Source organism: Salmo trutta, chromosome 14 (genome assembly GCF_901001165.1).
Source record: "Salmo trutta chromosome 14, fSalTru1.1, whole genome shotgun sequence".
NCBI classification, from domain to species: domain Eukaryota; kingdom Metazoa; phylum Chordata; class Actinopteri; order Salmoniformes; family Salmonidae; genus Salmo; species Salmo trutta.
The window spans coordinates 17,020,551-17,048,330 of record NC_042970.1 but is presented as its reverse complement, the minus strand read 5'-3'; the positions used below and the strand labels follow the sequence as shown (position 1 = coordinate 17,048,330).

The following is a 27,780-nucleotide window of genomic DNA, read 5'->3' as shown; positions in this document are numbered from 1 at the left end:
AAGTGAAAACTCTGAGTCTCAGCATCACTCTGTATACGTGGAATTGCCCTTAACACTTTTTGAGTTCATCAAAGGGCTTTAAATTGTATAGAGGAAATTCACCTGACCTAAAGACTACTAGTACACTAACTAACTGACTTAACTACCAATTACTAGTTATTACAGTTAGTAAAGCCTGCAGTGATTCGTCCATAGGGTGCCACTTATAACACAACACTGTGTGGGCTCTCTACATGACTGAGTGGGCTCTCTACATGACTGAGTGGTTTTTATTAGCTCTGCATGCAGGTGCTGAGGAGAACTGAGAGCTCTGTTTTCTCCAACTGCTGATAACAACCTGAGCGCATCGGTGAGCACAACAACACAAACAACTCCCTAATCATTGACTGCTAAACACATCAGAATTGTCAAACAGTCACACAATTAAACTACAAACATGTTATCAAATAATTTCACCCGTTTCAGTTTTGAGTTGATATAAAACGCAGAGGAGAAGTTATTTAAACGTCATTGTTAGTCTACTGCTCAATCAGGATTGCCACACACAATGTTATCAAATCACATCACTCTGTTTCAGTTGTAATCCTTTAACATAGAGTTTTGGTGTAGCCTACATGTTCAACAGCAAGTTATATAATGGTTATGGGCTGACGTCCTCAGTGGGTCAGTATTGACCTGCTCCTGACTAAGACACTTAACCTCAGCTCTAATAGCCCCAGTAAAATCTCCCTGTTTATGAGGAACAAAATGTCTGAAATGGAATTATGAAACCTTACCCTGGACAGGGGTGTCTGGTCTGAATTCTAAATCATAAGAAGTATGTGAGTTTTAATGAGTTCTAACTGCGAGGCACTCACACCTATTGGTATATTGAAGTCAATTATACAGTGCATTCGGAAAGTATTCAGACCCCATCCCTTTTTCAACATTTTGTTACGTTACAGCCTTATTCTAAAATTGATAAAAAATATATCCTCATCAATCTACAGACAATTCCCCATAATGATAATGATTTTTTTCAAAATTTTTGCAAATGTATTAAAATAAAAACAGAAATACATTATTAACATAATTATTCAGACCCTTTGCTATGATATTGAGCTCAGGTGCATCCTGTTTCCATTGATCATCTTTTAAATGTTTCTATAACTTGATTGGAGTCCACCTGTGGTAAATTCAATTGACTGGACATGATTTGGAAAGGCACACACCTGTCTATATAAGGTCCCACAGTTGACAGTGCATGTCAGAGCAAAAACCAAGCCATAGAGCTCCGAGATAGGATTGTGTTGAGGCACAGATCTGGGGAAGGGTAGCAAAAAATGTCTGCAGCATTAAAAGTCCCCAAGAACACAGTGGCCTCCATCATTCTTAAATGGAAGAAGTTTGGAACCACCAACACTCTTCCTAGAGCTGGACGTCCGGCCAAACTGAGCAGTCGGGAGAGAAGGGCCTTGGTTAGGGAGGTGACCAAGAACCCAATGGTCACTTTGACAGAGCTCTAGAGTTCCTCTGTGGAGATAGGTGAACCTCCCAGAAGGACAACCATCTCTGCAGCACTCCACCAATCAAGCCTTTATCTTAGAGTGGCTAGACGGAAGCCACTTCTCAGTAAAAGGCACATGACAGCCCACTTGGAGTTTGCCAAAAGACACCTAAAGACTCTCAGACAGTGGAGGCTCCTCAGAGGAGGAAGGGGAGGACCATCCTCCTCAGTGAAATTTCATAAAAATACAAATTGTGAAACACAAAAAAAGCGATCCTTTTAAATAAAACTATACTAAATATATGAATATGTCACCAAATAATTGATTGAAACACATTACTTTACAATGACGGTCAATAGTAACTTCAACAGCACTCTCTGGGGTAGCACCATGGTGTAGCCGGAGGACAGCTAGCTTCTGTCCTCCTCTGGGTACATTGACTTCAAAACAAAACCTAGGAGGCTCGTAGGCCTCACCCCCTTCCATAGACCTACATTGTAATTCTGACCACTTCTGGAGGACGTCCTCCAACCAATCAAAGCTTTTTCAGTATGAAAAAGGGCTTGCGAGTGGCACAGCCATCTAAGGCACTGCATCTCAGTGCAAGAGGCATCACTGCAGTCCCTGGTTTGAATCCAGGCTGCATCACATCTGGCTGTGATTGGGAGTCCCATAGGGCGGTGCACAATTGGCCCAGTGTCGTCCGGGTTTGGCTGGGGTAGGCCGTCATTGTAAATAAGAATTTGTTCTTAACTGACTTGCCTAGTTAAATATAAAATTAACTGACATGTTGTCCATCCAATCATAGGATTAGGATCAGAGAATAAACCTACTGTGTTGTATTGGGGTTGTGCTGCAGAGCATATTTCTATGTGTTGAGAAGCTTGGTGAGTTGGTGACATTATTGAATAGAGGTTGAAAAGTAATAGTTGAGCATTTTTTTGATATTATTCAATTCAAATTAGTTTATTCAAATTACAGGAGACGGAGGAGGTAGATTATAAATTGTTTTCTTGGTTTCATAACTTTATTTTTGTGTCCAGTTAGTGCAATTTATTTCAATTTGCCTTGCTAACTTCTGTAGAAGGTGCAGTAGTGAGCTAGGTATCAGCTCGAGAATGCCCCCTTCGCCGCCAACGCTACCTCAAATTTTGTTGACTTTTTATTGAAGAACCCCTTTCATTCTCTGGGGTACATGGAAAAGGTGCGAATTAAAACCAAGGCTCGACCTCTGTCAGGGGATCAGTTAAATGAAGAAGGGTGAAAAGGTGAGGGCGTTCAATACCAATTGGTATCAATGTATAGCTGGTTAACAGGAAGCCTTTCATCAAGCCGCCTGTTTTGCTGCCCTTGCCTGCTTTTTGGAAAGCCTTGGGTGAAAGAGGGGTACAGCGACCTGAAGAACATCGATCATTCAGCTAAACAACAAAACAAAAGCAGGGAGCATATAAATGCCCACATCAGATTCAAGCTTTTGGGGAAAAGCCACATCGATCATGAGGTCTACGTATTCAAACTGCGCAGCACAACAAGAAAGTAAGAAGAAACAGGGATGTTCTCAAGAGGCTTATCAACACCACTGCGTTTTAGGGCATGCAATAATTGGCTTTTAGAGGACACAACAAGAGGGAAGGTTCTGCTAACAAGTGCAACTACAAGGAGCTTGTAGCGGTAATTGCACATTATGATGCTTTACTTGCTGAACATATGGAACTTTCTACTGTCTTTCTGGGTTGTCGAAATCAATTCAGAATGATTTTATAGCTTCCATCGCATCATCCATTAAAAGTTAGATTGAAGAGAGAGGTTGAAGTATTGCATTTTTTTGTGCGGGCTCAAGTAGGCTTTCCACTTTCCTCCGGTATTTATTTAGCAATGATGATAACACATAATCACTCCAGAAAGACAAGCAAAAACTCATGACATAAATGTTGCAGCAGCCTAGGCTAGCTCTGACATGCTGTATGGGATGAAAACAAGCCTTCAGTCTGAAGGCTACTAATAAGAGCAGATGCATACAGCCTATGTGCGCCATCCATTTGATCTGGGTAACTAATTGGTAACGTTATGTATTTATAGTCCATTTGTGGGTCATGAGAAAATGTGAATGTGATTAAATTTGGTTTATATAAAATATTGGGCTGGCTAGGCTGCCTATATGTTTTCAATCCAAAATTATTAAAATGAATCAATCAACATAATAGTGATGACAGATGTGAGTACATTTTTTATAAGGCCTACAGTTGCATAGGCCTGCATGATGCAAACGTGCATAAAGCAAGCTCAGCCCTGTGAGTTCTATTGTCTATCAGTTGTTCTCTCTGTGTCTGGGCAGAGGAAATCCCCTTCCTATTCTAGCCTAAATATAATTCATATGAACAAGTATAAGGTTGCTGCAGTTTGACAAGGTTTTCATCCCCCCCAGGGCCAGTAGTTTTTAAAAAGTTTTTTAAAACCATGTGACCTGATTAGGAAAAACTGGTCCCATCATAGCCCTTATAAAACCTTTTTACAACTGATTAATCACTGTCATACCTTTATAGGGTCAAGTTTTCCTGGTTAGGTTAACAGATAAGGAAAAACTCCGGGCCCCAGGGGGTAAAAATTGCCCCCCCACTCTGGGACCTATGGTGCCACCAGTCTGCTTGCAGCTATCCATTATCGTCAGGTATGTAGATGATTAGGGCTTAATTCAGGAACGTTTCTTTGGCTACTTTGATGAGTCAAGCGGGCGAGATGCGCAGTCTGTATTTAACTTCATGGACAGACTTGTTGTTCAAACCTACGATAGTGCAACTGTAATAGTATGTATCTGCTATTTGTATTTCCAGGAGGAGGAAGTCCCCTACTATTTCCTGATTTAAGAAGTGATGACCACTCCACTCCACTAACATTGTCAACCCTCTCCTGACATGAACTGAAATCACGTCTCATGTGCCTAATCATCCACTGGCACATTGAATGTTTCCTCTCCAAGCACTGTGAGTACCCCTATCAATTTTCTCTCATTACTGTATGTAGAGTCAATCACATACATAAACACAATCATATTACTACATATCAATGATTTTAGTCCTTGCTTGTACTATCTCATTCTTAGCTCTTTTGTCTAACTGTGTAGGGTGTTGTGTTATTGTTTTTTGTCTTCCCAGTCAAATCCTGTCCTGCACTGAAGTCAAGCCTCTGAACACCTCAACTCATGCCTCATACCCTCATTCAATCACTGCTGTGATCCCTTTCCAAAAAGTAGCCCTCTCCTTCACATTCCCCATAATATTGTCCTATAAATGTATTTTTAAAAGATTTAGGTTAAAATAATTACTCTTTGATGATTTTTGATGTCTATACTGTGGGTCTCCCATCCTCCTCAATTTTTCAAGTCACCAGCCTCCACTGCTCTCAGACCATGAGTAGCAAGATTCTTTGGTCTGATGAAACCGAGATTGAACTCATTGGCCTGAATGCCAAGCGTCACGTCTGGAGGAAACCTGGCACCATCCCTACGGTGAAGCATGGTGGTGGCAGCATCATGCTGTGGTGATGTTTTTCAGCAGCAGGGACTGGGAGACTAGTCAAGATCGAGGAAAAGATGAACGGAGCAAAGTACAAAGAGATCCTTGATTTAAACCTGCTCAGGACCTCAGACTGGGGCGAAGGTTCACCTTCCAACAGGACAACGAATCTAAACACACATGCAAGACAACACAGCAGTGGGAATCAAACCCACAACCCTGGCATTGCAAGCGCCATGCTCTACCAACTGAGCTACAGTGGGACACTGTAAAGGGTCTGAATACTTATGTAAATGTAATATTTCCATTTATTTATTTTATAAATTATCAAAAATAAATTTAAAAAATGTTTTTGCTTCATCATTATGGGGTATTGTGTGTAGATTGACGAGGGAAAAAACAATTGAATACATTTTAGAATAAGGCTGTAATGTAACAAAATGTCGAAAAATTTAAAGGGTCTGAATACTTTCCGAAAACACTGTGTGGCTAACCTATTTGAGTATTCCAGGACCAAAGTTCCCACTGGGCACACACTGGTTGAATCAACGTTGTTTCCACTTCACTTCAATAAAATTACATTGAACTAACATGGAATAGTCATTGAATTGACGTATGTGCCCAGTGGGTTGGTATTGTAATTGTGTCTGAAGGGAGAAAGAGCAGAGTAGAGAATGTAGCTGATTCCATAGAGATACTGTTTGTTGCTGTGCTCATGGCCATCACCATGATAGAGGAGCTATCTTTATGTCAGGCATCAGGGGTAAAGTAGCACTGTGGTATAATAACAGGCTGCAGACACCTCACCCCTCTCACAGTCACACACTACACAGTCACACACTACATACAAAAGAGAGATTACATGAGACCGTCATTCACACATACATTGGCCTTGGCTAGCTTGTAAATAACCCTGTACATTGCCTATATATCTCTAAGTCATGGCCGTAACTACATATGAAAACACAGAGGTCTGGACCTTAGGTATTTTTCTCATTTGAAAAAAAGAATAATAACAAAAATATATATTTTGAACACAGGAAAGAAAATCAATATCTAAATATTGCTCCCAGAGTTGATCAAAGCTCAAAAAGCTTATATTCTTGATCTGACGGAGCTTAATCGCGCCTACCTCTTTGTGAACCAGTGGAATCATAAACAGTGGTTTGTTTGTTATATTAGCCTGCGTCCCCCAGATTTGCCTTTTTAGCAGCACATTCACCACTCTCTCAAACGGCTAACTCCGCCCTCTTGCAGCACGGGCCTGAGATGTGAAATGAACTACCCCAGCTCGCAGTCAGCTAAGGTAGGCAACTAGAGACGCTGCTGACAGTGTGTGTGCGAGATGTCAGACAAAAGGCAATTTTAAAATCGTCCCGTGACTCCTACAGAGAGCTACTGGGAGACAGTGATGTGAGCATGTGGCTCTCAGTGGTGAGGCTGAGGCAGGCTGCAGGCATGCAGGAGGAAGCAGAGGAGACAGACAGAGAGAGGAAGCAAGCAGAGGGAGAGGTTAGTACAGTGGTTCCCAAACTTGGAGTCAGGCCCCATGTGGGTTCCCCTGAGAAAATCTGTACTAATCTTACCAAACAAGTTAGGAACTTAGTTGGTAGAGTTGGTAGAGCATGGTGTTTGCAACGCCAGGGTTGTGGGTTTGATTCCCACGGGGGGCCAGCACAGGAAAAAAAAATATGTATGAAATTGTATGAAATGTATGCATTCACTACTGTAAGTCACTCTGGATAAGAGTGTCTGCTAAATGACTAAAATGTAAAAAAAAAAAATATGAACATCTCCATATGGCCTATCTTCCCAAAAGGCCTACTGTCACACCAGCTCCCGCTCCCCCTCCCTGGCACTTGAAGGCGCCAGGCTCCCCAGCATTACGCACTCCTGCCACCATCATTACGCACACCTGCCTTCTCTCCTTCACGCACATCAGCGATTATTGCTCTCACCTGGACTCAATCACTTCTGTCATTACCTCCCCTAAATCTGTTTGGTTCCCCGCTCTTGATTGTCGTATACCCGTGTGCTGACTGTTCCTGTCTTGTTTCATGTCTGTTCCTGATTAAATGTTTGACTCCCCATACCTGCTTCTCATCTCCGGTGTCGGTCCTTACACCTACATTAAAATACAATCAAAATGCAAACAATGTCGCTGATGCTACGGGTCAGTGTGAATCATTTGTCATATTTCCATCCTTTCAGGGATATAACATTACAATGTTATAGCTAATAGGCTATGTGTTTTTAGATCGACTGAGGTGAATGAACCTACAGCAGCTAAGGTGATAATGGCTGGTATCATAATTATTTATTTTCTTGCTGTTCTGCAAATAGCGTTTTAAGGTTTTTGAATTGTATAGAAATGCAGTAAATTAGCTTAAACTTACAGCATACAGTAGGAATACACTAAGTACAGCGTGGTGAGGCACAGCCAGGATCTCCCATCCAATCTGTCTGACCAGTTTGAGAGCTACAGGAGGGAGGAGTAGTAGTCCCAGAGGGACTAGGAGTAGTTTCGTCTCCTCTGCTCCTCGGGCCCCAACTATTCCACACCTCCTGCTGTTACGCTACTCGCCTACAAACATCAACAAAGCATCTACAAAGCCTTTTGACCAGGGACGGTAGCACTGGGAAAAGAGAAAACAAAGCCATGTTTTTTCACAGAGCCAACAAATCAATGTGATGGCGGTCTATCCAATCCGGTCTGCCCTGCAATATACAGTATGAAAAATGTATAATGGTAATACTATATGCAGCAATATGTACAGATGTAGGATCTTAATTTGATCACACTGTTGTAGTAGAACTTTCCTGCCATGCAGGACATTAACCCTCCTGTTGTGTTCATTTCATGTTAATTAATTTTGTGTTCCCAGTCCAAAATGACCACCCCATTATAGCTGATTATAAATCCATAATAATACATATATTATCACTTAATGTTGTGTTAGATCTTTTTATCAACTTACATTCTTCTGAACATTACAAGTTTTGAACTTCTATTTTCTATTCATGGCCTGTAGGCCTCATTGACCTGAGCTCATACAACTCATTTTTGAGTATGGATTATTTTGACTATAACAAATACTCAGAAATAACATATTGTGCTATTTATCACAGACTACTTTGTGTCAAAGTTTAACAAGGACTCTCTCCTCCTCACCAGTGTCATGACCAAAGATATGATCAAGAGCCTCACATACAGTATATCGTTTGGCTATTGTGCTGCCACAGAATGAATTGTGAGCAAGGCCTCAAAAAAGCAAGGCCTCAAAAAAGCTGCGAGAAAAGTTGTATATATTATTGAAACAATGTTGTGATTGTTTGTGAGAATGCCAACAGGTATGGTTCCAGTGGGGGAAAGATTATATTGGATAAAGGTTCCCATGGGGGTTGCCATGGAAGAGAAGTGAGGTGTGTGTGTGTGTGTGTATACGTGTGCTCAATGATGAATGGGCATTTGCCTGAACTCAATTTTATACACTAAGTGTAGTCTCACCCATTCATTTCTAATGACCGGTCATTTTTGATCAGGAACACCACAGGTGTACAAAAGTTAAATAAAACACCCAAAATGTTATGAAAATCATCAAAATGTATTTTGACAAAGTCATGGAACCTTATGACAATCAGATTAAATGAACTATATTTTTCAGAGAGAAAACTTGCAAATTGGTCCAAATTGACCGGAACACAGCAGGAGGGTTAAAAACATGTTGTGTATCTGAGGTTTAAAAAGGCTTCTGAAGTAAGTAATTTCTACTTTAAAATGTCAGACTTGATTTTCAATTCTGAAAAATATATCAACCCCTTGAAAAATGTCCATTATTGGTTGTGGGTTTGATTCCAACAGGGGACCAGTATGAAAAAGTATTAGAACGTTTGAACTCACTGCTGTAACTCCCTCTGGATAAGAGCGTCTGCTAAAATGTAGAGCAACTGTAGAGGCTGGCCCTTGTGAGAACTCTCCGTCATCTTAAATAAAAACAAACGTGACACTAATCAAACGTCCCAGTTTACATGAGCACCGATTTAAATTTGCTCTTCTCCTGACAGGCTAATTAAATCTCTGATGTTTTTCACAGTGGAGAGATGAAGCGGCGCTGAGGACACAGGGACTGCTGAAGTGTATAGGCCTATGAATGTACATCAGAGACCAACAACAGGAAAACACATTCTACAGTGATCTCACTGGCTGCACTGAGCTACACACAACTACTCAATTCCTCTACCAGTTAACATCACTGAATCCCTGAGGTCAGTGGAGGATCTTCAGAGGAGGGGGAGGACCATCCTTTTTGAATTTCATAAAAATAATAATAGTGAAACAATAAAAAAGTTAGCATTTTTAGATAAAACTATACTAAATATATTCATGTAACCAAATAATTGATTAAAAAACACTGTTTGCAATGAAGGTATACAGTAGCCTATCACTATAGTGTAGCCGGAGGACAACTAGCAACCGCAGGGCTCTCCAGAGGGTGGTGCGGTCTGCCCAACACATCACCGGGGGCACACTGCCTGCCCTCCAGGACACCTACAGCACCCGATGTCACAGGAAGGCCAAAAAGATCCTCAAGGACATGAACCCCCCAAGCCACGGCCTGTTCACCCCACTATCATCTATAAGGCGAGGTCAGTACAGGTGCATCAAAGCTGGGATCGAGAGACTGAAAAACAGCTTCTATCTCAAGGCCATCAGACTATTAAATAGCCATCACTAGCCAGCTACCAGCCGGCTACTCAACCCTGCACCTTAGAGGCTGCTGCCCTATATACAGCCTTATTCTAAAATTAATTCAATATATTTTTTACTTTTGCAATTGTGACCCAATTCAGGAAACTAAGCGTATGTCGCGGATCACTACTTTTTTTAAATCAAAATGCGTTTTGGGGCAGAAATGCCTTTTGGAACATGTGAACTTTCATGTGCCTTAATAACAGACTTGTATGCCATCTGTAAATATGAATTGAATTGTTAAATTAAGAGCCTAGTTGGTTTAACCACAGAAAAAGTCAGCAACCTTCACGCTAGCCATGATTGGCTGAGCTAATGAGCGAGCTGGACATGCCAAGAGATGAGTTCAGATTGGTCTGCCATACAGCACGCTTCTGTCTATTTGAGTTGGTCAGTATGTGTAGGTAATCCTGTCTAACGTGGCTTTTTTTAAATGTATCAAGTAGTAGAACTGCATAAGTGTTGCTCTCCACCTTCTGGACCGAGTTTTGAAATCAGTGGAATTAGAGTATGATAGCTAGGGAGATGGAGAAAACACCTGTCTCCGGATTACATCTTCAAACTAAGGGTAACCATTGCATCCATGACAGGGAGAGGAGTCCATCCATTATGTATACGGAAAAGATAGTCTAGCTAGCTACATTTTCAGATATTACACATATCTCATTTTGACAGAAAGTCGTTTTCATTTCAAGTTAAAGTGGACTGTTAGCTAGCTACACCCGGAATAACATCTGCTAAATATGTGTATGTGACAAATAACATTTGATTTGATTTGTCCTCCTCTGGGTACATTGACTTCAATACAAAACCTAGGAGGCTCATGGTTCTCAACCCTTTCCGTAGACTTACACAATAATTATGACAACTTCCGGAGGACGTCTTCCAACCTATCAGAGCTCTTGCAGCATGAACTGACAAGTTGTCCACCAAATCAAAGGATCAGAGTATGAATCTAGTACTGAAAACATAAGCTACTGCTAGCTAGCACTGCAGTGCATAACATATGGTGAGGGGTTTTTTCAAAGAGAGAAATTCAATAGTTGAACAGTTCTGAACAAATAAATTTCTTCCAAAATGAAGGTGAAGCAAGAGAGAGAGTGAGAGAGAGAGAGTGAGAGGGAGAGCTAGCTATATTTAGTTGTATTTTTTTCTTCACTTTTTTAGCCTACTCCAACACACAGCTCAAAGAGAAAGGGATGCTAGGTTAGCTAGCTGGCTATGGCTATCCAACACTGGAACTCTTCCAAGTCAAGTTAGGCTTTTGATTTAAGTGTATTGCCACCGGGGCCCGCCGGTGTAACTGCTAAACTGTACTGCATGATTGTAGCGGGTTTACTAACGTGTTAGTTCTAGTAGCTATGTTGACTATGATGTGACAACAATGTAGGCTGTGTGTAGCAGTTAGCAGTCATGATATGAACGTTTGGCTTGGAAATTTTTCTTTCGCCTGGTCACAGTCCACAACTGAAGGGAAAAGGTGAGAAGAGGAGAACGCATAGATTGTTGCAAAAAGGAATTGTATATACAATGAACAAATTGATCATGCTGTTGGTATGTGGCTGCTATGAAAGTGAACTGTGTTTGCGTGTGATCAGGGGTGTATGCAATCCACTGATTCTGTTGAAAAACGTTTCTTCAACAGAAGAAAATGGAACGAAACAGAGATAAACATACCTGAATTTGTCCAATAGAAACTCTAGTTTGCAACTGTGAGACTAATGATTACACCCTAGATCAGCTAAATGTAGGCAAGAGTGTGCATGGTGGTATTGAATGTGTCACTGTCTGTCACCTTGATTACGCACAATTCTCTCGACCTGTGTACCTACGTTGTAAACTCTCATTCATAGGCTAGGTTGTAGCAACCTCATGATGGGTACAGGAATAATTTAAGTATTATGTAGTAACCTAAATCAATCGCTGTTACATTGAGCTGGGTGAATGGAATATGAATGACAGTCATCCAATATGCTGAAATTGTCACGTCCTGACCAGCAGATGGAGCTAGTGTTTTAGTTTTGGGGTCAGGACGTGGCATGTTTGTGTTGGGAATGTTTGTGTGGATGAGTGGGACTTCCAATTGAAGGCAGGCGTGTATAGTTGCCTTTGATTGGAAGTCCTATATAGGTGTGTGTGTTTTTCTTTGGGGTTATGGGTGGTTGTTTTTGCACTTGCTTTGTGAGCCTGCAAAACTGTTTGCTGTCGTGAGTACTGTTTTTGGTTTTCCAGTGGATACTTTACTTGTTTTGTTGATTTAATAAACATGAGTGTCCACAATCCCGCTGCGCCTTGGTCCATTTATGAAGACAGCCGTTACAGAACCACCCACCACCAAGGGACCAAGCAGTGGAAGAGGAGGAAGCCACAGAAGGAAAAAGTGGAGGAATGGACTTGGCAGGACGAAAGACGATTCTGGGAGGACAAACTAAGGGAGCTAAGGGAACCCGAGAGGCAGCCCCAATAATTATTTTGGGGGGGGCACACGGGTAGCTTGGCCAGGCTAGGGAAGAGCCGTAAGCCAGCTACCCGTGACTACAGGGAGGTGCGTATGAGGTGGAGGGCGCCATGTTACGCTGAGGTACGCACCATCTCGCCTATACGGACGCACAGCCCAGTCCGCCCGGTACCAGCCCAACGCATCAGGAGGCTAGTGCATCAGCCCAGCCTCGCCAGGCGTAAGACGCCAGAGCTGCCCGCCAGTCAACAGTCACCAGAGCTGCCCGCCAGTCAACAGTCACCAGAGCTGCCCGCCAGTCAACAGTCGCCAGAGCTGCCCGCCAGTCAACAGTCGCCAGAGCTGCCCGCCAGTCAAAAGTCACCAGAGCTGCCCGCCAGTCAACAGTCACCAGAGCTGCCCGCCAGTCAACAGTCACCAGAGCTGCCCGCCAGTCAACAGTCACCAGAGCTGGCCGCCAGTCAGGAGTCACCAGAGCCGCCCGCTAGTCAGAAGCTGCCAGAGTGGCCCGACTGCCCGGTTCTGCCAGAGTGGCCCGACTGCCCGGTTCTGCCAGAGTGGCCCTCCTGCCCTCCGGTCCAGCCCGAGTGGCCCTCCTGCCCTCCGGCCCAGCCCGAGTGGCCCTCCTGCCCTCCGGCCCAGCCCGAGTGGCCCTCCTGCCCTCCGGCCCAGCCCGAGTGGCCCTCCTGCCCTCCGGCCCAGCCCGAGGAGCCCTCCTGCCCTCCGGCCCAGCCCGAGTGGTCCTCCTGTACCCCGGCCCAGCCCGAGGGGCCCTCCTGTCCCCCGGCCCAGCCCGAGGGGCCCTCCTGTCCTCCGGTCCAGCCCGAGTGGTCCGTCTGCCCGGCGCAGCTATCGGCGCCATCAAAGTGGGCGACGCCGAAGGTGGAGCGAGGTCCACGGCCTGCACCTGAGCCACCTCCAGGATAGGTGGGTTGGGGAGGGAGGGTGTAGCACAGTGCCGTCGGTGACGGCAGCCACCCTCCCTTCCCTCCCTTATTGTTTAGGGGTTATTGTTTATGGGTTTTTTGTTGGTGTTTTTCTGTTGGTAGGTGCATTCCGGGGTCTGCACCTTGAGGGGGGGGTACTGTCACGTCCTGACCAGCAGATGGAGCTAGTGTTTTAGTTTTGGGGTCAGGACGTGGCATGTTTGTGTTGGGAATGTTTGTGTGGATGAGTGGGACTTCCAATTGAAGGCAGGTGTGTATAGTTTGGAAGTCCTATATAGGTGTGTGTGTTTTTCTTTGGGGTTGTGGGTGGTTGTTTTTGCACTTGCTTTGTGAGCCTGCAAAACTGTTTGCTGTCGTGAGTACTGTTTTTGGTTTTCCAGTGGATACTTTACTTGTTTTGTTGATTTAATAAACATGAGTGTCCACAATCCCGCTGCGCCTTGGTTCATTTATGAAGACAGCCGTTACAGAAATAGAAATAAGGCGATGATCATTAAAAAAAAGATCATCCTCCCTCATCTTAAATGGCACCGACCACCACTGCCAGAGGTACTGGATGGCTGTAAGATACAGTAGCACAAATAGCAGACACCTACTGTCTGAGCTGGGATGAAAAACAATGAGGCATGAAGCACACACATCATCCCACCAGATCAGAGAGAGCGTGGGACATGACAAGTCTCATGCCTGAAAAAGGAGAGGAGATTTGTTCAGGGAAGAAGAGAGAGTGAGGGATGGGGAAGGGGGAGGCAGATATGTAAGAAAGAGAGAGAGAAAACCCTCGCATGTAGCCTCAGAACCTGCTGACTCACTGCAACCTCCATGGGCTGGCTCTGGCTCCCCTTCAGAAGGACAAAGTGACACTTCCCATCGTACTCCACGAGCTATGATGGGAAGCTTTAAATAAAAGATGGGAATAAAACCGCATTAAGGCTATAATGGCTCCAGAGGGGATGGCTGGCGTTTTACGGGCTCCTAACCAACTGTGCTCTTTTATTTGTATATTTTTTGCATTGTTTGTAACTCATTTTGTACATAATGTTGCTGCTACCATCTCTTATGACCGGAAAGAGCTTCTGGACATCAGAACAACAATTACTCACCTCGAGCTGGACAAAGATTTTTTCTTTAATGAGTCCGACGCGAAGGATATAATGCTTTGTCAAGACAAGGCCCAAATTCCCGTTATCCGCGTGAAGGAAAGACAGAGGAAAAGGGGGAGGAGGGTGGGGTTTCTTGTAAGAATTTGCCAACGAGTAGGTAAACTACCACTTCCCTCCGTATTATTGGCCAAGGTGCAATCATTGGAAAACAAACTGGACGATCTACAATTAAGACTATCCTACAAACGGGACATTAAAAACTGTAATATCTTATGTTTCACTGAGATGTGGCTGAACGACGACACGGATAATATAGAACTGGCTGGTTTCTCAGTATCTTTTTGTCAATAACTGCTGGTGCGCGATGTTTAATATTAAAGAAGTCTCAAGGTATTGCTCGCCTGAGGTAGAATACCTCATGATAAGCTGTAGACCACACTATCTATCAAGAGAGTTTTCATCTACATTATTCGTATCCCTCTATTTTTTTCACCACAAACCGAAGCTGGCACAAAGACCACACTCAATGAGCTATATAAGGCCATAAGCAAACAAGAAAATGCTCCCCAGAAGTGGCGCTCCTAGAGGCCGGGGACTTTAATGCAAGGAAACTTAAATCCGTTTTACCTAATTTCTACCAACATGTCACATGTGCAACCAGAGGATAAACAACTCTAGACCACCTTTACTCCACACACAGAGATGCATACAAATCTCTCCCCCGCCTCCATTTGGCAAATCTGACCATAATTCTATCCTCCTGATTCCTGCTCCAAGCAAAAACTAAAGCAGGAAGTACCAGTTACTCGCTCAATACGGAAGTGGTCAGATGACGTGGATGCTACGCTACAGGACTGTTTTGCTAGCACAGACTGGAATATGTTAAGGGATTCATTCAATAGCATTAAGGAGTATACCACCTCAGTCACCAGCTTCATCAATAAGTGCATCGACGACGTCGTCCCCACAGTGACCGTACGTCCATTTCCCAACCAGAAGCCATGGATTACAGGCAACATCTGCACCGAGCTAAAGGCTAGAGCTGCTGCTTTCAAGGAGCGGGACACTAATCCGGACGCTTATAAGAAATCCCATTATGCCCTCAGACAAACCATTAAATAGGAAAAACATCAATACAGGACTAAGACTGAAACCTACTACACCGTCAATGACGCTCGTTGGATGTGGCAAGGTTTGAAAAATATTACGGACTACAAAGGTAAACGCAGCCGCGAGCTGCCCAGTGATGCAAGCCAACCAGACGAGCTAAATGCCTTTTATGCTCGCTTCGAGGCAAGCAACACTGAAGCATGCCTGACAGCACCAGCTGTTCCGGATGACTGTGTGATCACACTCTCCTTAGCCGATGTGGGCAACACCTTTAAACAGGTCAACATTCCCAAAGCCGTGGGGCCAGACGGATTACCAGTCTGTATAAGGGCTATTTGACCAAGAAGGAGAATGATCGAGTGGTCATGAAGGAAAAGGGTGGCTACTTTGAAGAATATAAACTCTTTTTATATTCTACAATGTAGAGTATAGTAAAAAATAAATAAAAACCCTTGAATGAGTAGGTGTGTCCAAACTTTTGACTGGTACTATTTATACTAAGCAGTGGCAGAGGAAGGCCCAAAAAATTGTCAAAGACTCCAGTCATAGACGGTTCTCTCTGACACTGCACGGCAAGTGGTACCGGAACGCCAAGTCTAGGACCAAAAGGCTCCTTAACAGCTTCTTCCCCCAAGCCATAACACTGCTGAACAATTAATCAAATGGCCACCCAGACTATTTACATTTGTTTTTACACTGCTGCTACTACTACTGTTTCTTTTATTCACTTTAGTATACTTAGTAAATATTTTCTTAATTCTATTTCTTGAACTGCATTGTTAGTTAAGGGCTTGTAAGTAAGCATTTCACAGTAAGGTCTACTCCTGTTGTATTCAGCACATTATTTTTATTTTTTATTTAACCTTTATTTAACTAGGCAAGTCAGGCAACTCAAATTCTTATTGACAATGACGGCCTAACCCGGCCAAATCCGGGCCAATTGCGTGCCGCCCTATGGGACTCCCAATCACAGCCTGTTGTGATACAGCCTGGAATCGAACCAGGGTCTGTACTGATGCCTCTAGCACTGAGATGCAGTGCCTTAGACCGCTGCGCCACTCGGGAGCATGTAACAAGAAACATTTGATTTGAAATGAAATAGCAGCTCCCTAGGATGTATAATAGTAAAACACCTATCTCATCAGAACAGACTGATGTGAGAGAGGGGCCAGTGAATCAGTGAGGCTAATGCAGAGTGTGTAATAACTGATGCTAAAAATAAAACTCCTGAGCAGACAGACAGCAGTAGGAGGTTAAGGGACAACACTGAGGAAGTCAGAGGAAGACACAGGATGCAAGAGGGAACACAGAGACGGGAGAGACAGCTCATTGCCCAGCAGTCAGTCAGTAGACATATCAACACCCTCTGTCTAGCCCATTCAGAAAACACACTCATTGACTATCATTGACTTGTACTTCCTATGGCAAGACAATACCTCATTGTCCCCAGCTGACAGTAAATAACCCTATAGTTATCCTTAAAGCCTGTGATGGCACAGCTTCAGACATCAACAGGGTTACGGATTCAAGAAGAAAGTCAGCTCAAATACTGCCGTTTAGGAATGGTACACAGAAATAAGATTGCACTAACATCACATTCAAATCAGCCATCGACTTGGTTTGCCAACAGTCTTTGACCACGAGGGAACGCAACCCTCCATGCATTAAATCAAATATCCAGAATAGATCTTACCATGCTAACCTCAGAGAGCAGTGTAAATGGAAGTTTCCTCTTCTGTCTGTGTGTATTCTCAGTAGCAGTGTCCCTGACCAAGCCTTTGGCTCGTCTCTGTGACTGCCTCCCGACTCGTCCCTGCAATGCTGCATGAGATGTGACTAGATTCACCCAACTACAACAACACAGAGCCATGGAACATTCCACAGGGCCAGCAGTAATGACAACCCAGAGAAGACACTGAAAAAAGCATACACTCCGTCCTCAACACACACTGCACTATAAAGCCCATGTACTAAAGTACAGACGTATGATCTTAATTTGAGACAGTTTGCTACAGCAAGGAAAATAATCCTGCAAAAACAGGTAATGTGAATTATAATGAATGGACATTTTTGTAGGGGTTGATAAATCTTTTCACAAGAGAAAATCAAGTTTCAAACTTCAGAAATCTTTTTAAACCTCAAATACACTCCAAGTTTAACATTTCCTGTGATCAAATGATGATCCTACATCTGTAGGGAAAGAACATCTGGCTAAATTTTTCCTGGTTTGGTACTGTATTGTACTGTAATAAATGAATAATGATACAAACAAGATAATGCATTAACATTTTCTAATGATAAATTCAGCACGTTGTAATGTGGTAACGAGTAGTGTGATCAGTATATTAGGTTAACATGGATTACAGGAGCTGGTTGTCTCCAGGGAAAGACAGAGCACAGTGAGGAGCGCTGCCTCTGTGCCTCAGACCCAGTAGATGCTTCATACTTCCTCATTTGAATTGCAAATCAGGGAAAAGCTGCATGTTGTACTCTGAAATCAACCTGGACTCAGGGGTAAACGTAACATAGTAAATGTAAATCCGGGACACTCCAATTACTCCAACACTCCAACTGTTCCCTGGTAGGCCGTCATTGTAAATAAGAATTTGTTCCTAACGGACTTGCCTAGTTAAATAAAAGTTAAATAAAATTAAAATGTGTATGATATGTTACGTTTCATATGGTATGTATTCATTTGTGGATGTCCATCATCCATTTCCTATGATATGTTATGAGTTGTAATTTATACATTATGTTACAAATTAGAATTTGTACAATATGTTGCGAATTTGCAAAACGTAGGATATGTTATGAATTCCAATTTGTTGTGGCTAACATTAGCTAGGTAGGTGGCTAGGTGGCTAACGCTAACGTTAGCTAGGTGGCTAACATTAGCTAGGCTAGGGGTTAGGATTAGGAGTTAGGCTAAAGGGTTAAGGTTAGAGTTAGGGTTAGGGGAAAGGTTAGCTAATATGCTAAGTAGTTGCAAAGTAGCTAAGAAAGTAGTAAGGGTGCTGAGTGGAGAACGGCTCATAATAAATGCTGGAACGGAGCGAATGGAATGGAATCAAACACATGGAAACCATGTGTTTGATGTATTTGATACCTTTCCAATTTTCGCTCCATCCATTTCCATAAGCCCGTCCTCCCCAATTATGGTGCCACCAACCTCCTGTGGATAGCTGATTGAATCAAGAGATAAAAAATGTGACTACATGTATTCGCAAGGCAGATGGTCATTTGATGAGGCTTTACTTGGTGAGATGTTTTGGTACACATTCTTCACATAACTGGCTCACAGGAAGGCAATTAACACAAACGTTATTTCATAATATACTTGGCTTAATTAGCCAAGTTCAGAAAATAAAATGGCTACTTTGTTCTAAAGGTTGCAGCATTAATCCAATCCTGCGTTGTTCAAATTCAAGGAGAGAAGACAACAGCTATCCAAATATCAACATGCCATTCAATCTAAAATGACAGGCTTTTTTATACAAAAACAACCACAAAATGTATACTTTGGACAACCACAAAAGCTGTCTAATGTTAGCGCCTGCATAAAAATATGAATTCCAGTAGCAAACAGTTCACAACTGTCACAATCTGATTGCCACAGTCAAATAAAATGCAACAGTAATGGAGAATACAGCCCTATGGAGAGAACCATGGAGCTCCGTGAAGAGGTCAAGAGGTCAATTGCCCAGTGAACACAAAACCATAACAGTTTTTCCCCTATGTTAATTTAGCAGTGGCGGCCACCACTGCTAAATCATTGCCGCCACTCAAAAAATATATATTTAAAATACTTTAAATACTATTTATTTTGGAAGATAATTCTCAGGATGTTACAATGTTTTCAGTGTAAACATAAACAACCAAAACCAGATATGAATTATGTAGAAAAGATAATTAAGTGATAATGCCAGAGAAGCCGGTGTTTGGAGGATATATTGACACGGGTGTGTTATACAACGGTTTACCAACATATTCATTGACATTTTTTCTGAAAATATGATATTTTCCTGAATTTATTTATACTATTTCATTCATCCACGAGATATAGTCCGGAAACAAATTGTATGTTGCTCCCCAAGCCATCTGGTCGTTAGTTCTATTGGTTCGGTTGCCAGAGACACGACCCAGTTGTTAAGTCTATTTGTTCTGTATCTATGGACACGGCCCAGTTGTTTGATCTAAATGTTCCATTGCCATACTGGCTGACATCGTTCTTATCCCTTGCTTGCTAGCTAGCCAACTATGGCCAACTTACAATCATGTCAAACAGTGCAGCCAGAATAACAGCAAAGTAGGTGCATTTGAGTTTGATTAAGCTGTTTTATAGGGACAGCTGGAGATCAAATTTCAATACTGAAACAATGTTCCAAATGTTGGAGAGTCAGTTGTTGAAAGCCAAATGCTAGAAATGGGAGATACTGTCTAGATGCTTTTTATAGTGGAGATCAAGTTTATAAATTTCCTGGCTGCCCATTGAGATGGAACAGAATAAATAGGCATTTCACCGTCATAGCTTTAGCCAGTGGTAACTTGTAGAATAGACATCGGATGGAATGCGATTTTAACCATGCAGCGTAACAGTCTTCTGAATGTTTATTTCATTTAACTTCTACCAGATGCTCATTGTACTCCCTCACAGTGTGCTGTCTGTAGGAATACCTTTTTTGGTGTGATTATCTCGATATAGGCCACAACAATCAGCGATTAGGCCTCCCGAGTGGCGCAGTGGTCTAAGGCACTGCAGCAGTGCTAGCTGTGCCACTAGAGGTTCTGGGTTCGTGTCCAGGCTCTGCCACGATCAGGAGACCCATGGGGCTGTGCACAATTGGCCCAGCGTTGTCCAGGTTAGGGGAGGGTTTAGCCGGCAAGGATGTCCTTGTCCCATCGTGCACTAGCAACTCCTGTGGCGGCTGGGTGCAGTGCATGCTGGCAAGGTCGCCAGGTGCACAATGTTTCCTCTGACACATTGGTGCGGCTGGTTACTGGGTTAAGTGGGCATTGTGTCAAGAAGCAGTGCGGCTTGGTTGGGTTGTGTTTCGGAGGACGCATGGTTCTTGACCTTCGCCTCTCCCGAGTCAGTAAAGGAGTTGCAGCGATGAGACAAGACTGTAACTACCAATTGGATACCACAAAAATGGGGTAATTTTAAAAAACTATTTATAAAATATATATATATATATATAAAATAAATAATATTAACAATCAGTTATTAGTTATCATGGGATGTCAGTCACTCAATATTATGTCCACAGGTCATAGAAATGCCTTTCAGAATCTTTAAACATATGTAACGGGAAGGCTCGGCTTGGGAATGCTTGACTGAATATACCCCTGAAGGTGTTTGTGTGTTTCTGAGAGGGTGTGATGTGGGACCATGTGTGCTGTTTGGATCAGTGTCTCAGCGCGTTATGCATACAGCCATGTGTCTGTTTATGACCGTCTCTGTGTGTGTGTGTGTGTGTGTGTGTGTGTGTGTGTGTGTGTGTGTGTGTGTGTGTGTGTGTGTGTGTGTGTGTGTGTGTGTGTGTGTGTGTGTGTGTGTGTGTGTGTGTGTGTGTGTGTGTGTGTGTAAGTGTGTATGTGTGTGCATGTGTGCGTGTGTGCGTGTGTGTGTGCATAAGCATCAGTGGGTGCACTGTGTGAGATGGGCGTGTCTGGGGAGAATCAGGCAAGTGGACTGGGGTAAATAAGTTGACTGACTAGTGGCCGGATTTGAAGGCATTTCCCGACGCCCTCAGGACAAGGATGGGGCGGCAGCGTAGCCTAGTGGTTAGAGTATTGGACTAGTAACCCAAAGGATGCAAGATTGAATCCCTGAGCTGACAAGGTACAAAATCTGTCGTTCTGCCCCTGAACAAGGCGGTTAACCCACGGTTCCTAGGCCGTCATTGAAAATAAGAATTTGTTCTTAACTAACTTGCCTAGTTAAATAAAGGTAAAATGGATAGATATCCAATTTCAAAGTCCCTCTTGGGTGATCTGCCTGATGGGATAGCTGCACTATATAATGACAGGGCTGACTTAAACAGAAACAGAGCACTATACAGCATCTTCCTAGAGGTAAACATGAAGGTGAGTGAGAGGGTTGATGGTCAGTAAGAGTGTGTGGGATTCAAGCCATTGGTCCACGCAGGCTTAACGTAGGGATGCATAGTGCAGAGTTAAGCCACATTACTGGACAGGGATTTTAATGCCTGATGAAACTTATGATAAAGATGAAAGCACTTTTGAGCAATAGTATGCCAGTATATCTGGCAATAAATTCAACATAAGCGCTCAAGAATTGACTGTCATCATCGATCTGAATTCACTCTCCTCCATGGGCCTAAAGCGAGATGCCACCCACCTGAGTGGTCATATAACAGAACAGAATAAAACGTAATATAATATTATAGAATATAATTGAATAAAATGTGCTCCCTTCTGTCCACTGCATGGCCTCTATCCCCAGGAGGTTAACACGCAGCCTCAGGCTCAACAGGCTCCAGGCATAAGCAACATATGCGGTCGCTTTGGGCCCCTGACCGCTAGGGGACCTCTGATCCAATTATTTTTGTTGTTGTACATCTGCAGTTTTTCTCTTGTTGTGTCAGTCACTGACAGTCACTCAATTAGCCATGGCAGCTAACAAGTTTTAGATTCTTAAATTAGTCTAGCCAGTTATCTAAAATTATAGTAATCATGCAAAAATGTATCTCTGCCCCATGGTAAAATAGGTAAAATTGCATGAAATGTAACATAACATTTTGCCGTTTCCTCTCCACCCCATGGCAAAATGCGTAGAACTGCAGAAAACTTGCTTTAAAACTGCAACATTTTCTCTACACCTCATGGCAAAATGTGTAGAATTGCAGGAAATTAACTTTAAAACGTACATTTTTCTCTCCCCTGTCAAGAGGGAGCACACAAAAAAAAGCCTGCTTGGTGGGGGGGGCAACCAAATCTTGCTTAGGGCCCCCAAAAGGCTAGAGCTGGCCCTGACTTCACTATGCTGCACTGGGACACTGTAATACTAACACCAGATATGATCCAATTAGTTTTATTTCTTGTGTGTTTTTGTTCTACCTTATGTTATTTTTTTGTGCTACATTTATATTGATTACTGCATTGTTGGGCTTGGAGCTTGCAAGAAAGGCATTTCACTGTACTTGTGCATGTGACATTGAAAGTTGAAACTTGATCCACACTGGGACACTGTGATACTGATATAGATATTGCTGTGTATGATCATCAACTTTTTATTCTCATTAATGGGAACGCCTATATCATCTAATTGACTTCTTCTTCATTTTTTGTGTTGGTCTACTAGCTTTATATGACGCCATGGCTATATGACTATCATGGAGAATAAGCTAAGTTTGTTATTAAAGCTGTCAGTTCGGGGTGAGGGCTGAGCAGAGGTTGTGAGGGAAATAGCCGCGTCAATGACGCTAAAAGTTGTGCCTCTGGAGCCCTAGAACCAATGACTGTATGCCTAGAACGCACCATGGAAATTGAGTATTCATTTATTTCGTATCACCTCATGCCACACACACATCGCCTTCACACAATGTCCCGACGACAGTGCGCATTCGCATGTGAGATATTATGAAAGGCATGTTCCACCATAAAGATTCCGAATCAAATGTGCTCTGTCCTTTTAGGGAGCGCAAATGCAGTCGTATGGAATGGAATTATTGCAGAATATCCCAGCAATGACATGCTCTCCCTTGCGAAATATTGAATTGTGCTAGACATTTCGCTTCAGCGTGTCTTTTACATAGTAACGTCACATCAAGAGGAAAAAACATAATATAACGGAATCCAGCATAGTTTACAAATGGCCTTTTAAAACATGTTATAATTAAACAATTAGGGATACATACATGTTTTACAGCCATGTGCAAGAATTTGTTTAGAAGTAAGGAGAGATTGTAGCCTAATAAAAAAACTATTCCTATGATGAGATGGAAGCACCGCATATATGAAATGTATTAATACAATGCAAAATGTAATACAATGCAAAATGTTGCCACCTACCTTCAAGTCAAACACACATCCAGGTGTGGACTGTTGACGTTGTGCACCGCGGACAAATCAATCCAATACTGCCTCTGTCCCTTCCTTATTCCCTGCTTTGAGGGAACAGCAGTATATGACGGAGTCAAGAGCTTCGAGCGAGTATGAAGAAGAGAAGGAGAGCGAAAGAGGGAGGAACGAAGGCTGGGAGTAGAGCAGAAAACGCGCAAGTCTCCGGATGTCAGCAAACAGCGCGCGCTTGCTTTTACTCCAAGCAGAGAACGGCCTTCAATTCACGTTACCTAACAACTATTTTGGCACTGCAATGGCTTTGATTTAATCATTGGCACAAAACAAACGCCTATCGAGGTACAATATGCGATGGAACAGTCTCTTTTCGCGTTCAGAAGATAATAATAAGCTTAGTGAAGTGATCCATCAAATCAAGACAGGGCCTTAAAATTGACTTATGAATTGCTTATATGTGAGATAATCACCATTTATGTGTAAACTATGGCATGACTATTGAGATAACATGCAGTTATAGTCCTTCTTCTTGGTTAAAAAATAACACTATACTGGTCCAATTGATAAAAAGGAAAATATGTTGTTCTGTATTAAAGCGGCAATAGGTAACTTTTTGGGCTACCAAAACAAATTCACATAGAAATGTGATTTATAGATCTGTAATTTCCATTGAAAGCAAGTCTAAGAAGTGGTGGATCTGTTCTATGTGTGGTATTTCTACGCTCCCCATTTTTAGTTTTTGTATCTTTTACTTTTGGTTTTGTACACCACCTTCTAACAGCTGAAAATACAATATTTTGGGTTAAAATATATTTAGATGGTACAATGATTCTCTACACTATACTTGCTTGTTTTGTCCCATAAACTGAAATTAGGCTATTAGAACTATTATAATTTTTGCAACCAGGCAATGGAGGAGCAATTTCAGCATAGTGCACCTTTAAGTCAGTCTATTGAAATAAACTGTTTTATGCCATGCATGATGTTCTCAGGTTTCAGTAAAGATGAAAACAGAGCAGACAGTAGACCTGTCATAGCCTACTCACTGGTTTAGATAATTGCATACTATCCCCTCTTTCTCTGAGCTGTAGATAGACCTAATGTAAAGAATGATTTATTGCCTTCTTCGAAGCTCTGATCTATGCTTCAAACTCCCCATGCCCCACAGACAGTAATAAGCATGCATCACTGAGTGTATTTACCTTCAAAAAGTACCAGTATCACTGTGGGAAAGTACAGCATCTGTCCACTCCGTGTGGCTGCGAGGGAGTGTGGATACACTTGCAGTGAGCAGCAAGATGATGAAATCACCAGCTGTATACCACCACACATGTGTCAATACTGTATGTTATGCATGCAGTCAGTGAGAGTTCTGTCACTCTCAATATAGATTTAGGTTCTTAATTTGACCCGTTTCTCACAGCAGAAATGTTATCGTGTGGCAACAGGAAATGTGAATTACAGTGTGGATTTTTCAAATCAAATTTTATTTGTCAAATACACGTGGTTAGCAGATGTTAATGCGAGTTTCGCAAAATGTTTGTGCCTCTAGTTCCGACAGTGCAGTAATATCTAACAAGTAATCTAACAATTCCCCAACAACTGTGATGGCGCTGGAGGGTATGGCTGCCGTCTTATCGGTTCTCAACCAATCACGCTATTTTGTTTGTTTTTTTGCGTTGTTTGTAACTTGTTTTGTACAGAATGTTGATGCTACCGTCTCTTATGGCTGAAAAGCCCTTCTGGACATCAGAATTGGGATTACTCACCTCAAATTGGACAAGGAGTTCTTCTTCAATGAGTCAGTTGCGAGGGACATACTGCAGACACCCGACCAGGCCTCAATCCCTGTGATTCGCTGGAGAAGGAAACAGAGATTTCGAGGCAAAAGATCAGGGTGCCTTGCGAGGATCAGGCGGCGAGTGGCTAATCTGCCCTTGCCTTCCATTCTGCTAGCTAACGTTCAATCGCTGGAAAATAAATGAGACGAACTGAAAGCACGTATATCCTACCAACGGGACATTAAAAACTGTAATATCTTATGTTTCACGGAGTCGTGGCTGAACGATGACTTTAAGAATATACAGCTGGCGGGTTATACACTATCAGCAAGACAGAACAGCAGCCTCTGTGTCACGATCGTTGTAAGAACATTCAGACCAAAGCGCAGCGTGAAATCGGTTCGACATTTTATTAGAAGTGGACCGCACAAAAAAAACAATAAAGAACAAACGAAACGTGACGTTCTGGAGTGCTCACAGGCAACTATACAAAAACAAAACAAGATCCCACAAAACACAGTGGGGAAATGGCTGCCTAAATATGATCCCCAATCAGAGACAACGATAAACGGGAACCATACCAGGCCAACATAGAAATAAAACAACCAAGATTACCCAACCTAGTCACACCCCGACCTAACCAACATAGAGAATAAAAGGCTCTCTATGGTCAGGGTGTGACAGTACCCCCCCAAAGGTGCGGACTCTGGCCATGGGTCCAGCCATGGAGCAGGGTAAAACGCCGTACCCGGACTGGGCACCGGTGCCAAGGAAGGCTCCGGCCATGGAGCTGAGTTGGCTGCCGTGCCTGGACTGGGCCCCGGCGCAAAGGAAGGCTCCGGCCCTGGAGCGGGACTGGACGCCGTGCCTGGACTGGACATCGGCGCAGAGGAAGGCTCCTGCCATGGAGTGGGACTGGACGCCGTGCCTGGACTGGGCACCGGCGCAGAGGAAGGCTCTGGCCTTGGAGCTGGACTGGATGGCGTGCCTGGAATGGGCACCGGCGCAAAAGAGGGCTCCGGCCTGTGGATCGTCATAGGAGATTCCGGACTGTGGCCCGTCGTAGGAGGTTCCGGACTGTGGACCATCACAGGAGGTTCCGGACTGTGGACCATTGTAGGAGGTTCCGGACTGTGGGCCGTCATAGGAGGTTCCGGACTGTGAACCGTCACCGGAAGCTCTGGACTGTGAACCGTCGCCAGATGCTCTGGACTGGGAACCGTCGCCGGAAGCTCTGGACTGGGGACCGTCGCCGGAAGCTCTGGACTGGGGACCATTGCCGGAAGCACTGGACTGGGGACCGTTGCCAGAAGCTCTGGACTGGGGACCGTTGCCGGAAGCTCTGGACTGGGGACCGTCGCCGGAAGCTCTGGACTGGGGACCATTGCCGGAAGCACTGGACTGGGGACCGTTGCCAGAAGCTCTGGACTGGGGACCGTTGCCGGAAGCTCTGGACTGGGGACCGTTGCCGGAAGCTCTGGACTGTTGATGCGCACTGGAGGCCTAGTGCGTGGAGCCGGTACAGGTGGAACCGCACTGGTGACACGCACTTCAGGGCGAGTGCGGGGAGCAGGCACAGGACATGCCGGACTGGGGGGGCGCACTGGAGGCCTGATGCGTGGGACCGGCACAGGTTGCACCGGACTGGTGACACGCTCTTCAGGGTGAGTGCGAGGAGCTGGCACAGGACGTACTGGGCTGTGGAAGTGCACTGGAGACCTGGTGCGTAGGGCCGGCACAAGTCGTATCGGAACGATGACACACTTCGCACGGCGAGTGCGGGGAGCTGGCACAGGACGTACTGGCCTGTGAAGGCGCACTGGAGACCTGGTGCGTAGAGCCGGCACACATGGTACCGGACAAATGATATGCTCCTCAAGGCGAGTGCGGAGAGCTGGCACAGGACGTACAGGGCTGTGGAGGCGTACTGGCGAGCTGGTGCGTGGAGCCGGCACAGTTTTTTACCAGACTTCTAGCACGCTCCTCAGGACAAGTACGGAGAGCTGACTCAGGTGGCATCAAACAGATAACACGCTCCAACACAACAACTCTCTCATTTCTCTCTCCTCCAATTTCTCCATCAACTCACTGACGGTCTCTGACTCTCTCCGTTCACTCTCCTCCAATTTCTCCCTCTTCTCCCAGATTGGCTCTGGTTCGCTCCTTGGCTCTGCCGGCCACCCCGTGTGCCCCCCCCCCAAAACAATGTTGTGCTGTCCTTTGGGCTTTCCTTGTGGCCGCGAACCCCGGCGTCATCGCTGTCCTCCCTTCTCTCCTTGCGTCTGCCGCCAAGGAAGGCGATCCTGTCCTACCAGGATTTCCTCCCAAGTCCAGGATCCCTTACCATCCAAAATCTCCTCCCAAGTCCAGGATACTCTCTCCTCCTGGGCATGCTGCTTGGTCCTGTTGTGGTAGGATCTTCTGTCACGATCGTCGTAAGAACATTCAGACCAAAACGCAGCGTGAAATCGGTTCGACATTTTATTAGAAGTGAACCGTACAAAAAAAAAACAATAAAGAACAAACAAAACGTGACGTCTGGAGTGCTCACATGCAACTACATAAAAACAAAACAAGATCCCACAAAACACA

General features: G+C 43.8%; 1 protein-coding gene across 11 annotated transcripts in view; it reads right to left on the bottom strand.

Moving 5' to 3' along the window:
• The window catches only part of LOC115207536 (protein 4.1), a 277,383-nt gene extending 253,781 nt beyond the window's left edge, over positions 1-23,602 (bottom strand). For 10 of the 11 annotated variants that reach the window (XR_003881022.1, XR_003881023.1, XM_029774682.1 and 7 more), the window contains exon 1: positions 23,402-23,602. The gene's annotated coding sequence lies outside the window, so the exon portion shown is untranslated. Of the gene's footprint in view, positions 1-18,473; positions 18,550-23,401 lie in introns of all 11 variants that reach the window. The other variant, XM_029774683.1, reaches the window with a different exon arrangement.
• Between the last annotated feature and the right edge of the window lie 4,178 nt (positions 23,603-27,780).